Source organism: Cetorhinus maximus, chromosome 31 (assembly GCF_964194155.1).
Source record: "Cetorhinus maximus chromosome 31, sCetMax3.hap1.1, whole genome shotgun sequence".
NCBI classification, from domain to species: Eukaryota; Metazoa; Chordata; class Chondrichthyes; order Lamniformes; family Cetorhinidae; genus Cetorhinus; species Cetorhinus maximus.
In genome coordinates, this window is record NC_135909.1 from 18,454,713 (window position 1) to 18,470,697 (window position 15,985).

At 44.7% G+C, this 15,985-nt stretch overlaps 1 protein-coding gene and 1 non-coding gene across 2 annotated transcripts in view; one reads left to right on the top strand and one right to left on the bottom strand.

Moving 5' to 3' along the window:
• The window catches only part of LOC144670308 (histone H2B-like), a 518,579-nt gene that overhangs the window by 447,303 nt on the left and 55,291 nt on the right, over positions 1–15,985 (top strand). The gene's annotated exons all lie outside the window — the stretch shown is intronic.
• trnam-cau (transfer RNA methionine (anticodon CAU)) lies at positions 12,711–12,782 on the bottom strand. The gene has a single exon. It is a non-coding gene; the product is annotated as a tRNA-Met (tRNA).

The following is a 15,985-nucleotide window of genomic DNA, read 5'->3' on the forward strand; positions in this document are numbered from 1 at the left end:
GGACAGTGGCAGCCTGGATACAAAATGGAATAAGGGACAGAAAGGATAAAGTGGTGGCGAGCGGTTGTTTTTCAGAGTGGGGGGTTGCGGTTGAGACAGATCTGATGCTCTGTCAGGTCAGCCGGCTGTTCTATTCCCATTCCCTGAAGTTTTATTTTAAATTTTAATAACTTCCAGCCTATATCCAAGTTTGCTGATGACACTAGGTTAGGTGACATGGTTAGTAGTGTAGGCAGGAGCAGCAAGTTTCAAAGGGTCATTGACAGATTCAATGAGTGAACAAAACTGTGGCTGATGGTGGTCAACATGGGGAAGTGTGAGGTCAACCATCTTGGAGCAAAGAAAGATCAGAGAATTTCCTAAACAGTCAGAAACTTGGGACTGTGGACAAGCCTGAGTGAGACTGGACGATGGTTAAAAAGCAGCGGCAGAACAGCAGCGAGAGAGAGAAGGAGAGAAGAGTGACAGCGACGACGGTGCGGGGGGGATAAAGAGCTGTGAGGGAGGGGTTGGAGCAAACCGGCCATGTTTATAATATATAGTCAAAGCATGATATCAGGGGAAAGAAGGGAGCTGGTTGGTTTGTGCAGATTTCTCTAAATTAGGGCTTTGATTTAAACTAGGAGCTGGAAAATTAAACATTTCAATCAGGGTAAGTACAACAGTAAGTATAAATGCAATAAGAGTATTAGTGCAGAGCAGGTCAAGAGGCATTAAATAAAATTAATAATTTAAACAAGGTACAAACTGGATTCTAAAAGAGGGAATAGAGGTTTGTTTTCGATCATGGATGGGCAGCTGAGACCTGTTGTTTGCAGTTCCTGCCCCATGTGGGAACCTCAGGACACTTCATGTGTCTTGGGGGCCACATGAGCAGGAAGTGTCTCCAGCTGCTTGAGCTCGAGCTCAGGATTTCCGAGCTTGAGGGGCAGCTGGAGTGACTGTGGAGAATCAGGGAGGATGACAGCTTCCTGGATCGTATGTTACAGGAATGGAACACACAAAAAGGAAAGAGAGAGCTCAAGATAGTAGATGAGTGGCAATCTGGAAGAGTAGGAAGAGGCAGGAAATGCAGGAGTGTTCGGGGTGTGTGCCACTGTCAAACTGGTACTCGGCATTGGAGACTGCTGGGAATGGGGACACCCTGAAGGAGTGCAGTCCAGACCATGGCATCAATGCAATGCAAGAAACTGCACAGGTGGGAACAGCAAAGAGTAGAAATGCAGATGTTATAGGAGATTCCATTGTCGGGGGATAGACAGGCATTTCTGTAACCTTCACCGTGAGTCCCACATGGTGTGTTGTCTCCTTGGTGCCAGGGTAAAGGACATCACGGAGAAGGTGCAGAATTTTCTGCAGGGGGAAGGGAGTGAGGTTGTCGTACACGTCAGTATTAACGACACGGGGAGGACAGGTATTGAGGTCCCTCAGTCAGAATTGCAGCAGCGAGGGAGGTAGTTAAAAAGTGGGACCTCGAAGGGAGTAATCTCTGAATTACTGCCAGTGCCACGTGCTGGTGAGAACAGAAATGTGAAGATAGGGAGCATCAAATGTGGCTTGAGGACGATGCAGGGGGGAAGGATTCAGATTCTTGGGACATTGGGACCAGTTCAGGGACAGAAGGCACCTATTCAAACGGAACAGGTTGCACCTTAACAAGACTGGGACCAATGTCCTCATGGGGAGGATCTCTCATGTGGTTGGGGAGGGTTTGAACTAAACTGGCAGGAGACTGGTGCCAGTATACGTAAGTGGAAAAGAGGAATGGCTAGAGAAGAAAGTAGGACCATATAAGATTGGAGTAGATGAAGAAGGAATCTAAAAGGAATACAGAACACAGAAAGGGAGGGGAACCAAAGCCAGGGCTCCATGAATGATGAGGAAAATAGAAAATATAATGAAACAATGAAGTATGATGCATGTCAGATGAATTCTTCAAGTGTGAACCAGGTCACTGTTATTGGACGAGAGTGTGGAATTAACTCTATATACGCCCGTCTCTGTTACTTTGTCTGAGAGTGAATTCATTCTCTATGCTTTAGTATTTTAGTGTGGCATTAACACTCTGTAAATCTGTTGCTGTATGAGTGTGGAATTCACTCTCTGTCAATCTATAATATTATGAGTGTCATTAACTCTCCGTCCGTCAGTCTCTGTTACTCTATGGAAGTGGGTCACTTTCAAGTTAGCAAACTGAAGCTAGTAGAGAGTCACAGGGATCAGTGCTGGGTTCTCAGCTATTTACAATCTATATTAATGACTCAGATGAATGGAGGGAGCATAACCGAATTTTCAGACAATACATAGATAGGTGGGAAAGCAGGTTGTGAGGAGGACACAAAGTCTGCAAGAGGATATAGAAAGGTTAAATCAGTGGGCAAACAATTGGCAGATGGAATACAATGTAGGAAAATTTGATGGGAAGAACAGAAAAACAAAACATTATTCAAATGATATATATATTAATGACCTAGACTGTGGTGTGCAGTGTATGATCTCAAAATTTGCAGGTGATACAAAGATTGGAAATGGTGTCCATAGCGATCGGGATAGTCTTGAGCTTCAAAAGGACATAGACATGTTGGTGGATTGGGCAGGCAAGTGGCAGATGAAGTTCAATGCAGAGAAGTGTGAGGTGATTCATTTTGATAGGAAATATATGGTGTGACAGTACAAAATAAAGGGACAGCCTCTAAAGGAGGTGCAGGAACAGAGGGACCTCAGTGTATATGTACATAGGTCATTGAAGATGGTGGGGCGTGTTGAGAGAGCAGGTAATAAAGCATATAGTATCTTAAGCTTTATTAATAGGGGCATTGAGTGTAAGAGTAAGGAGGTCATGCTGAACTTGTATAAGACACTCTTTTGGCTTCATCTGGAGTACTGTGTCCAGTTCTGGGCACCACGCTTGAAGAAGGATGTGAAGGCATTGGAGAGAGTACAGCGGAGATTCACAAGAATGATTCCAGGGATAAAACACTATAGCTATGAGGACAGTTTGGAGAGATTGGGGTCTTTTCCCTGGAAAAAAGGGGCTGAGAGGAGACTTGATAGAGGTGTTCAAGATCCTGCGGGGTATGGAGAGGGTAAAAAATAAGAACCTATTCCCACTCATGAGAACATCAAGAACTAGAGGGCACAGATTCAAAATAATTGGCCAAAAGAGTAGATGTGATGTGAGGAAAAGTTTTTTCACCCAGAGGGTGGTTGGAGTCTGGAACAAACTTCCTGAAAGGGTGGTGGAGGCAGGTTTGCTCGAGATATTCAAAAGGGAATTGAATTGCTACCTGAAAGAAAAGAACGTGCAAGGTTACGGGGAAAAGGGAGGAGAATGGGACGAGGCAGAATGCTCTTTCAGAGAGCCAGTGCTGACTCGATAGGCCGAATGGCCTCCTTCAATACTGTGGAGAGAGACTGCAGAATGTTGCAGTACAGAGGGATCAAGATCTCCTTGTACATGAATCACAAGAAGTTAATGTGCAGCTGCAGCGAGTAATTAGGAAGGGAAATGGAATGTTGGCCTTTATTCCGGGGGGGGGGGGGGGGAGTATAAAAGTAGGAAAGTCTTGCTACAGCGACACAGCATTGGTGAGACTACACCGAGAGTCCTGTGTTATGTTGCAGTCTCCTTATTTAAAGAGGGATATATTTGCATTGGGGATAGTTCAGGGAAGTTTGACCAGACTGATTCCTGGGATGAAGGAGCTGTCTTATGGGGAATGTTTCAGCAGGAAAGCCCGATCCCCATTGGAGGTTCACAGAATGAGAGATCCTGTTGAAACATATAAGATTCTGACGGGGGTTTGACAGGGTAGATGTTGAGAGGAATGTTTCCATTTGTGGGGAAACTAGAACAAGTGAACACAGTTTAAAAATAAACATTTATGATGGAGATGAGAAGGAATTTCTTCTCTCAGAGGGTCCTTCATCTTTGTAATTCTCCACCTCAGAGAGCAGTGGAGGCTGAGTCATTGCATATATTCATGCTGAGTTCGACAGATTTTTCATCTACAGGAGAGTCAAGGGTTATAGGGCAGGTGGGAGAGTGGGTTTGAGGCCACAAACAGATCAGCCATGGTCTTATTGAATGGCAAAGCTGGCCCGATGGGCTGAATGGCCTCCTCCTGCTTCTCTTTCTTATATTTTTAATTTGTCAGTGTGGGATTGACCCTCTGTCTGTCAGTCTCTGTTGCTGTATTTCAGGAATTAACTCAGTCTGATACTGCGTGTGAGTATGGAATTGATCCTCTCTTCATCAGTTTCTTTTTTATTCATTCACAGGATGTGGGCTTCGCTGGCTGGGCCAGCATTTATTGCCCATCCCTAATTGCCCTTGAGAAGGTGGTGGTGAGCTGCCTTCCTGAAATGCTGCAGTCCATGTGGTGTAAGTACGCCCACAGTGCTGTTCGGAAGGGAGTTTCAGGATTTTGACCCAGCAACAGTGAAGGAACGACAATATATTTCCAAGTCAGTATGGTGAGTGACTTGGAGGGGAACTTCCAGGTAGTGGTGTTCCCATCTATCTGCTGCCCTTGTCCTTCTAGGTGGTAGTGGTCATGGGTTTGGAAGGTGTTGTCTAAGGAGCCTTGGTGAATTCCTGCAGTGCATCTTGTAGATGGTACACACTACTGCTACTGTGCGTCAGTGGTGGAGGGAGTGAATATTTGTGGATGTGGTGCCAATCAAGTGGACTGCTTTGTCCTGGACGGTGTCCAGCTTCTTTAGTGTTGTAGGAGCTGCACTCATCCAGACAAGTGGGGAGTATTCCATCACACTCCTTACTTGTACCTTGTAGGTGGTGGACAGGCTTTGGGGAGTCAGGAGGTGAGTTACTCGTCACATCCTGAGAGATAGGATTCAATCCTGAAATGTATGATTAACTGTCATATGGAAAGGCATGGACTAGTCAGGGATGGTCAGCATGGATTTGTTAAAGGAAGGTCTTGCCTCACAAATTTGATTGAATTCTTTGAGGAAGTGACAAGAAGGGTTAATGAAGGTGGTGCAGTGGATGTTGTGTACATGGATTTTAGCAAGGCATTTGACAAGGTCCCACATGGCAGATTGGTCAGGAAAGTAAAAGCCCATGGGATTCAGGGTAATGTGGCAAACTGGATAAAAGGTTGGCTTTGTAACAGGAAACAAAGGGTAATGGTCGATGGATGCCCTTGCGAATGGAAAGTTGTCTCAGGTGGTGTTCCACAGGGCTCAGTGTTGGGACCCTTGCTGTTTGTATTATATATTAACGATATGGATGTGAATGTGGGGGGCACGATTGGGAAATTTGCAGATGACACAAAGATTGGCTGAGTAGTGGATAGTGTAGAGGATAGCCATAATCTCCAAAACGATATAGATGGGTTGGTGGAGTGGGCGGTAAAGTGGCAGATGGATTTTAACATAGGGAAGTGTGAGGTCATACATTTAGGGAGGTCAAACAGTTACAGGGATTACACAATAAATGGGAATATACTAAGAGGGGTAGATGAAGTGAGAAATCTTGGCGTACAAGTACACAGGCCCCTGAAGGCAGCAGTTCAAGTAGACAAGGTTGTAAAGAAGGCATATGGAATGCTCTCCTTCATTGGCAGAGGTATAGAATATAAAAGTAAGGATATGATGTTGGAATTATATAAAACACTGGTGAGGCCACAACTGGTGTATTGTGTGCAGTTCTGGTCACCACATTACAAGAAGGGCATAATAGCTCTGGAGAGAGTGCAGAGGAGGTTTACAACAATGTTGCCAGGGTTAGAAAAGTGTAGCTACGAGGAGAAATTGGATAGGGTGGGGTTATTTTCTTTAGAACAAAGAAGGCTGAGAGGTGACTTGATTGAGGTGTACAAAATTATGAGGGGAATAGATAGAGTGGACAGGATAAAATTGTTTCCCTTGGTGGAGAAATCTAGAACCAGGGGACATAGATTCAAGATAAGTGACAGAAGGAGTAGGGGGAACATGAGGAAGAACTTTTTTACACAGAGGGTAGTGGGTGTCTGGAATTCGCTGCCCAGGTTGGTGGTAGAGGCAGAAACTCTAAACTCTTTTAAAAAGTACCTGGATCTGCACCTTAAGTGCTGTAAGCTGCAGGGCTATGGGCCGGGTGCAGGAAGGTGGGATTAGAAAGGGCACCTGGGTGTCCTCGGGCTGGCATGGACAAGATGGGCCGAATGGCCTCCTTCTGTGCTGCAACTTTTCTATGGTTCTATGATTCCTAGTCTAGATGAAGCAGCTGAAGATGGTTGAGCCTAGGACACTACCCTGAGGAACCCCTGCTGTCATGTCCTTGAGATGAGATGACTGACCTCCAACAACCACAACCATCTTCCTTTGTGCTAGGTATGACTCCAGCCAGCGGAGAGTTTCCCCCCCGATTCCCATTGATTCCAGTTTTGCTCGGGCTCCTTGGTACAACACTCGGTCAAATGCTGCCTTTATGTCAAGGACAGTAACTCTCACCTCACCTCGGGAGTTCAGCTCTTTTGTCCATGTTTGAACCAAGGCTGTAATGAGGTCAAGAGCTGAGTGGCCCTGGCGGAACCCAAACTGGGCACCAGAGAGCAGGATATTGCTAAACAAGTGCCGCTTGATAGCACTGTTGATGACCCCTTCCATTACTTTACTGATGATGGAGAGTAGACTGATGGGGCGGTAATTGGCTGGGTTGGATTCGTCCTGCTTTTTGTGTACAGGGCATACCTGGGCAATTTTCCACATACCTGGGTAGATGCCACTGCTGTAGCTGTACTGGAACAGTTTGGCTAGGGGTGCGGCAAGTTCTGGAGCACAAGTCTTCAGTACCATTGCCGGAATGTTGTCAGAGTCCATAGCCTCTGCAGTATCCAGTGCCTTCAGCTGTTTCTTGATATCAATGGAGTGAATCGAATTGGCTGAAGACTGGCATCTGTAGAGGAGGCCCAGATGGATTATCCACTTGGCACTTCTGGCTGAAGATTGTTGCGAATGCATCAGCCTTATCTTTTGCACTGCTGTGCTGGACTCCTCCATCATTGAGGATGGGGATATTTGTGGAGCCACCTTCTCCACTGAGTTGTTTGATTGTCCACCATCATTCACGATTGGATGTGGCAGGACTGCAGAGCTTAAATCTGATCCGTTGGTTGTGGAATTGCATAGTGCTCTCTACCACTTGCCGATTATGCTGTTTGGCATCCAAGTAGTCCTGTTTTATAGCTTCACCAGGTTGACACCTCATTTTTATATATTTCTGGTGCTGCTCCTGGCATGCCCTCCTGCATTCTTTGTTGCACCAGGGTTGATCCCCTGGCTTGATGGTAATGGTAGAGTGGGGGATATGCCAGGCCATGAGGTTACAGATTGTGTTCGAGCACAATTTTACTGCTGCTGAAGCATCCTCATGGATGCTCAGTCTTGAGTTGCTAGATCTGTTTGAAATCTATCCCGTTTAGCACGGTGGTAGTGCCACACAACACGATGGAGTGTATCCTCAATGTGAAGGCGGGACTTCATCCCCACAATGACTGTGCGGTGGTCACTCCTACCAATATTGTCATGGACAGATGCATCTGCAGCAGGCAGGTTGGTGAGGATGAGGTCAAGTATGTTTTTCCCTCTTCTTGGTTCCCTCACCACCTGCCACAGACCCAGTCGAACAGCTATGTCATTTAGGACTCGGCCAGCACGGTCAGTAGTGGTGCTACCGAGCCATTCTTGGTGATGGACATTGAAGTACCCCACCCAGAGTACATTCTGCACCCTTGCCATTCAGCCCTTCCTCCAAGTGATGTTCAACATGTAGGAGCACTGATTCATCAGTTATTATATGTGAGTGTGTAATTTAAATCTCTGTCAGAATCTGTTCCGGTTATGAGAGTGGAACTAACTCTCGGACAGCCTTTACTGTAAATAATTGTGGAACTCACTCTGTCAGCCTCTTGCTGTATGAGAATGTGGAATTAACTCCTTATGTCAATTTCTGTTACTGTATGTGAGTGGAATTAACTCTCTATCGGTCAGTCTCTGTTATGTATGTGTGTGGAATAAACAAACAATTTGTGAGCCTCTGTTACTGTCAGTGTGGAATTAACTCTAGCGGACAGTCTCTGTTACTGTATCTGAGTGTGGAATTAACTCCTTACGTCAGTCTCTGTTACTGTATGAATGTGTGGAATTAACTCACTATTGGTCAGTCTCAGTTACTGTATCTGAGTGTGGAATTAACTCCTTACGTCAGTCTCTGTTACTGTATGAGTGTGTGGAATTAACTCTCTATTGGTCAGTCTCGGTTACTGTGAGTGTGGAATTCTCTTTCCCAGTCTTTGTTAGGATATCTGAGAGTGGAATTAAGGACCTGTCAATTTTCATTAATGTTTCAGTGAGGAATTAACCTACAATAACAGAGACTGACAGAAACTAAGAGTGTTAGTTCCACACTCTCATATTAGTCTATGTTACTGTATGTGAGTGAGGGATAAACAAATAAATTCTCAGCCTCTGTTTCTGAGTGTGTGAAATTAACCCTCCATTGGTCAGTCTGTTATTGTGACTGTGAATTAACTTTCAATCTATCAATCTCTGTCACGTGTGTAAGTGCGGATTTAGCTTTCTATCCAATTGTGACGGTTACTGTAGGTGAGTGTGAAATTAACTATTTGTATGATAACCTGTTACTGTAGGTGAATATAGAATTAACTCTGTCAGTTTCTGTTACTGTATCAGACCATGGAAATAACTCTTTCAGGCTCTGTTACTTCAAGAAAGTTAATTTCACACTCACCATCTGTCAATCTGTGTTACTGTATATGAGTGCGACATTAACTCTCCGTCTCTGTTATGGAGTGAGGAATTAAATCTCAATCGTTTAGTCTCTGGTGCTTTCTGTGGGTGTGGAATTCACATCTTACATATCAACCTCTGTTACTGTACATGAATGTGGAATTAATTCTGTACCTGTGAGTCTCAGTTATGGCAAGTGTGGTATTCACTCTCTGTCAGAATCAGTGACTGTGAGTGTGAAATTAAATTTCTGTTAGTTTTGGTTGCTGTGTGTGATTGTGGAATTATCTTCCTGTCAATGTCTGTTTCTGTATGCGAGTGTGAATAAAGAGTCTAATAATCTGAATTACTGCATGTAGGTGGAATTAAATTTCTGTCAGTCAGTCTCTGTTGCTGTGAGTGTGGACAGGGTAGACAGGAAAACTTATTTTCCCCATTGATGGAAAGGTGGAGAAAGAGAGGGCGCAGATTTAAGGTAATTGGCAAAATAACCAATGACATCATGAGGATAAACCTTGTTCATGCAGCGAGTGGCTAGGAAAAGTGCCTGGGAATTTGGGGAGGCAGGGTCAATCGAAGCATTCAAGAGGGAATTGGATTATTATTAAAAAAGGAAAAATGTGCAGGGCTATGTGGAAAAGGCGGTAAAGTGGCAAGAGGTGAACTGCTCCTTCAGAAGGCCAGCATAGACATAATGGGCAGAAAGGCCTCCTTCTGTGCTGTAATCATTCTATGATTCAATGAATTAACTCTCTGTCAATCTGTCTTACAGTATATGTGTGTGGGTGGAATTAACTCTGTCTGTCACTCTCTACTATTGTATATGAATGTGAAATTTACTCCCCGTCAGTCTCTGTTACTGTACAGGAAACAGTTAATAACATTTGATCAGAAATAGTTGGGCCCTACTGTTCTCAAACGTGCTCGTGGTTAAACTCATCAGCTTCTCCTCTCTCTACTCTCCAGTTCAAAGTCAGCCAATGGGAACATACCTTCAAAGTAAGCGAGGAACGACTTCCACGTCCAACATCCATTCTGATTCCGAGGGTTGTTCATTTCTCAGTTTGTGTTTCCGGCCTCGGTTTTGTGAGCGACACTTGCAATAATTCACTGACAAAATCATTTGGATACTGGAAATCTGAAATAAAGACTGAAAATGCTGGAAATACACAGCACATCAGGCAGCATCTGTGGACAAAGAAAAAGAGTTCACATTTCGGGTCACTGACATTCAGCCTGCAATAAAACACTTACTAACATCTGCTCATGGTGGCTGCAGATCCCACAATTCCCTGCATCCCAGAAAACGCTCTATCAAATGCACTGACTTCCCCGACATTGTGAGTGTGCATGCTCCCCAGGGCCGGCCCCGGGTCATTCTGAGGTCGAACTTTTACCACTGCTACTTGCCTGTCTATTCCACCAACCTGCCTCTGTCCTTTAGAAGTTTAACACTATCCTCCTCACAGTTCACAATACCTCCAAATTTCATCCACAAATTTTGAAACGGTGCCCCGTACACCCAGGTCTAGGTCATATAACATATAAGAGCAAACACAGATCCCTGGGTAACTCCACTATAAACTTTCCTCCAGTCTGAAAAACAACCATTCACCACTACCCTCTGTTTCCTGTCACTCAGCCAATCCCATATCCATGTTGCTCTGTCCCTTTTATTCCATGAGCTGTAACTTTGTTGACAAGTCTGTTGTGTGAGACTTTATCAAATGCCTTTTGGAAATCCATATAAACCACATGAACAGCATCACCCTCCCCAACCCTCTCTGTTACCGCATCAAAGACTCGGTGCAAACGGGAGAATCCGGGAAGCGGCGGCTGGGATGGGGGAGGCGCTGCACCATCGGCTTCACGGTGCCGTCCCCGGGTCCCTCTCCGCACGTCCGCCGGACCCGGCGGCTCTGATTCGGGCTCTGAGAGTCGCTGAGACTCGATGTCACTGAGGATGCGCTCGACAACGCGCAGCTTCTTGTTTCTGTACCGCGCATGCACGGCGCGGAAAGGATTTCCGGTGGACGACGTGCCTGTTTCGGCGCCTGCGCATTGCGGCCCCCCGGTAGAGATAGGTTGTTTTATGTTACCCAGCGCATTCTGGGAATCGATGTCCGCCATTTCGCCATAAACTTCAACGCAGTCGCAAGCGATTGTGGTCAACCATTTTGCGCAAACTCTTTTGTAACAAATAAGCCCCACTCCCCTTAACCTTTTGAATAACCCTAAAATATTTTCCCTTCTGTAGTTGTTCGTTTCACTTTTGAAAGTTTATATTGAATCTGCTTCCACCATCCTTTGCGGCAGAGCTTTCAAGGTCACAGCAACACGCTGCCTTCTAAAGAAATGGCAAAGGATGATCCATTCAATGTGGAGGGTGGTGGGGAGGAAGGTGAAGACAAGGGGAAGACTATCAGAATCCTGGGAGAGAGGGAATTGGTGGGACCAGAGGTCGCGAAAAGTAACAAAAATGGTTGGGGGCCCTGTCAATCGCAGAGAGGAGAGAAAATCAGTTGAGGAAAAAAGGAAGATAAATTTGCAGCGTTGGTATGGGATATTAGCTCTCCTCACCAAAACAATTATTCCAGGTGAAACAGTAATATAAGTGTACTTTCTTCAATTTAGTACCCCGTATTCACTGCTCACAATGTGATCTGCTCTACATTGGAAAGATTGAGTGATTGCTTTGTGGAATATCTGTTCACTCTGCAAGCATGACACCGAGTTTCCGAACACATGTCATTTTAAGTTTCCAGCTTGTGCTCACACTGACCTTTCTGTCCTCTGCATCTTGAAGTGTTCTTATTAATCTCAATGTAAGCTCTAGGAATGGTATCTCATCTTTCAATTGAGCACTTTAAACCCTTACAACCTCAATACTGAATATAACAATTGGAGGGGGTAATCTCAATCCCCATTGTGTATCATTTATATTGGATGTTTTGCTTTAATTCACATTTTTCTCTTGATTTTGCATGGCAGCTGTTCATCAAAATTCACACCTCCTTTAAACACATCTTTGGTTTCGTTACTTGTCCATTTATCTGAGCCTTGCACCATCAACTGTTTTGTCATTTAATCTCTTCTGCCTCCACCCTGATTTGGAAACCACAAGAGAAAGTGTTATACTAGATTCAATAATAAGTAACGAGAGAGAATTAATTAATCTTCTGACAGTAAATTAGCATCTACCAATGAGTGACCACAATGCGTTAGAAGCAAAGAAACGTCACAGAAATGTTACAACTTTCACCTTAGTTAAGGAACATAATGGCAGAATGAGCAGGAAACTGAACGCATTAGCTTCCAAACAACTACTAACAGGCAAAAGGAAATAATCAGAGACACTCAAAGGAATTTTTAGTACAATATGTATCTGATGCAAGGCCGAAGGAAGGAAACTTCACTTTCTCTGTTCATGGTGATTATGGAACTGAATTCCACGTTTAAAACCTGTAATTAAGCAGGAATGTCGATATCTGTCCTAATAATGATTTACTGTCTTTGACATGATGCTGTCTTCACTATGATGGCACTTCTGTTCTTTTCAATGCTACATGTCGCAGTGAAGAAGCTGTTGTACAAATTAGAATTTTGAATTACTGCAGGGTATCATATAGATCAGACGGACTAATAAATATAAACTAAACTATATTGTTTCCATCTCAGAAATTTCCGATTCAGATAATTTTGGAGTGATAGTGAACGAGAGAAAAGCATTCAGACTTTGCCAGCTCTTAGCGAGAAATGGGCTGACAGAAAGTCTCTGCTGGTGTGTGTTTGCAGCATTTTCCCCTAGTGTCCCGGTGTGAATAAAAGGAATTTGAGAGGTTTGTTGCAGATTTAAATGTTTATGGGAAACGGAAATCCAAAGCTGTAAACTGTAAAGCTAAATAAGAGAAGCTTGTCGTAGCAGCCAATGTTTCTTTTAGTGGGAACATAAATAGCAGAGGATGGTTTCGATCCATCGACCTCTGGGTTATGGGCCCAGCACGCTTCCGCTGCGCCACTCTGCTACATAAAGCTATTGGGTGATGAATATCAGTGTTGTGTGTTAGGGAAATAAGTAGTCACTTGCTTTGTGCTTTTTGGGCTAGAATACATCTGTTGGGAGGATCAACTTCGCTACATAGTTCCACTGTGTCACGCCAGAAACAGACAGAGAAACACAGACAGAAAGGCAGCAAGAGACTGTCAGGATACACAAGGTGACAGAGAAAGATGCCGAGCAAATTAGCAAGACACTGAGATGGTGAGACTGATCACTTATGTAAAGCTGTTCCTTGCTGCACAGAGATGTCCCCTGTTTGTAAATATGACTCCTGTTGTATAACGGTGCTTTCTGTTGTGTAACTTTGCACCCCGTTGTGCAAATGTGCTCTCTGTTATGTAATTGTGCTCTCTGTTGCCTAACTGTGCCCTCTGTTGTGTAACTGTGCCCTCTGTTATGTAACTGTGCCCTCTGTTGTGTAATTGCGCTCTCTGTTGTGTAACTACGCCACTATCATGTAACTGTGGCCCCTATTGTTTAACTGTTGTGTAATTGTATTCTCTGTCATGTTACTATGCTTTCTGTTGAGTAACTGTGCTTTCTGTTTTTTAACTGTGCCCCCTGCCCCCTGCTCGAGGGAGCAGACTCAGAGGAAGGAGCAGCGGAGCGGTAACCTCGGGGCACAGAGTAACTGAAGCGAAAACTGAAAATGTCACGTCACGGGAAATCTGTGACCTGATTGGTTGGTAGGAAATCTGCACCAAATTTGAAAAAAAACACTGCAATGCTAATTAATAAATTAATTTACTAAGTAGGGATGGCTGGACAGGTGATGTGCTGTAGCTGTATGATGTGGGAGCTGGCAGATCCCATTGCGAGCCGCAGCGACCACATCTGCAGCAAGTGTTGGTTGCTGGAGGAACTCCGGCTCAGAATTGATGAGCTGGAGTCCGAGCTCCGGACGCTGCAGCACATCCGGGAGGGGGAGAGTTACCTTGATGCATTGTTTCAGGAGGCGGTCACACCCGGTAGATTAAGTACCTCAAATTCGGTCAGTGGTCAGGGTCAGCAGGATGTGACTGCAAGTAAGGCAGGAAGAGGGATCCTGTGTTCAGGAACAGAGGAGCTTCAGCTCTTGACCTTGTCCAACAGGTACGAGGTACTTGCTCCCTGTGTATTACAGACCAGCTCCCTGTGTAGATGAGGATCAGGACTGTAGGGAGGATGAGCCAGCTCACCATGGCAACGTGGCACAGGAGGCCATTCAAGATGGGGGAGCAAAAAGACAAGTGGTAGTTGTAGGGGATTCTATAATTAGGGGAATTGATAGCATCCTTTGTAAGCAGGATCGAGAGTCCTGCATGGTATGTTGCTTGCCCGGTGCCAGGGTGAGGGAAATCTCTGACCGGCTTGAAAGGAGAGAGAGGGGGAGGATCCGGTTGTTGTGGTCCACATCGGGACAAATAACATAGGTAAGACTAGGAAAGAGGACCTGTTTGGTGATTATCAGGAGCTAGGAACTATATTTAAGAACGGGTCCTCAAAGGTTATAATCTCCGGACTACTACCCAAGCCACGTGCAAATTGGCATAGGGATGCGAGAATAAGGGAAGTAAACACGTGGCTAAGGGAGTGGTGCAGGAAAGAGGGGTTCCATTTCGTGGGGCACTGGCATCAGTATTGGAAGAGGAGGGATCTGTACCATTGGGATGGTCTCCATCTGAACCAATCTGTGACCAATGTTCTAGCAAAAAGGGTAAATAGGGTGGTCAACAGGACTTTAAACTAGAAAGTGGGGGCGAAGGGAAGGGGAAATCTCCAGGAAGTCTGACTAATGGGAAACAAATCAACAGGTTAGCGTGTGGGGGGTGGATTCAGCTTCATGGAAAATTATGAAAAAACTGAAAAGAAAGGAGAGCCCAGGAGAGGCAATTAAAGTCTCCAGAACACAAAATAGGACAGAGTGTTTGGAAAGGGATAGGAATCTAATTCAAGCACAGCAGATAAAGGGACGACAATGAGAAGGGGGAGGGGAAATACAGGACTGAAGGTGCTGTATCTGAATGCACGCAGTATACGAAATAAGGTAAATGAGCTTGTGGTGCAGATTGAAATTGGCAGGTATGATGTGGTGTGCATCGTGGAGACATGGCTGCAAGGGGATCAGGACTGGGAGCTAAATTTCCAAGGATATACACCCTATCGAAAAGATAGGCAGGTTGGCAGAGGGGGTGGGGTTGCTTTGTTTGTAAGAAATGAAATTAAATCGATAGCAAGAAATGATGTAGGGTCAGATGATGTAGAATCTGTGTGGTTAGACTTGAGGAACCGCAAAGTTAAAAAAAACCATAATGGGAGTTATGTACAGGCCTCCGAACAGTAGTCAGGATGTGGGACACAAGATACACCAGGAGATAGAAAAGGCTTGTAAGAAAGGCAAGGTTATAGTGATCATGGGATATTTCAATATGCAGGCAGACTGGGAAAATCAGGTTGGTAGTGGATCCCAAGAAAAGGAATTTGTGGGATGTCTCCGAGATGGCTTTTTGGAGCAGCTTGTGGTGGTGCCCACTAGGGAACAGGCAATTCTAGATTTAGTGATGTGAAAGAGGCAGATTTGATAAGGGAGCTTAAGATGAACCCTTAGGAGGAAGTGACCATCATATGATGGAATTTACTCTGCAATTTGAGAGGAAAAAAGCTGGAATCAGATGTAACGGTATTACAGTTGAATAAAGGCAACTACAGAGGCATGAGGGGGGAGCTGGCCAGAATTGATTGGGTGATGAGCCTAGCAGGAAAGACAGTGGAACAGCAATGGCAGGAGTTTCTGGGAGTAATTTTGGAGACACAGCAAAAATTCATCCCGAGGAAGAAGAAGCATACTAAAGGGAAGAAGAGGCAACCATGGCTGACAAGGGAAGTCAGGCACAGCATAAAAGCTAAAGAGAAAGCGTACAATGCGGCGTATAGCAAAGGGAAGCCAGGGGATTGGGAAGCCTACAAAGACCAACAGAGGACAACTAAAAAAGAAATAAGGAGGGAGAATATTAAATATGAGGGTAAACTAGCCAGTAGTATAAAAGAAGATTGCAAGAGTTTTATTTAGATATATAAATGGTAAGAGAGAGGCAAAAGTGGACATTGGGCCACTGGAAAATGACACTGGAGAAGTAGTAGTGGGGAAGAAAGAAATGGCAGAGGAACTGAATAGGTACTTTGCATCAG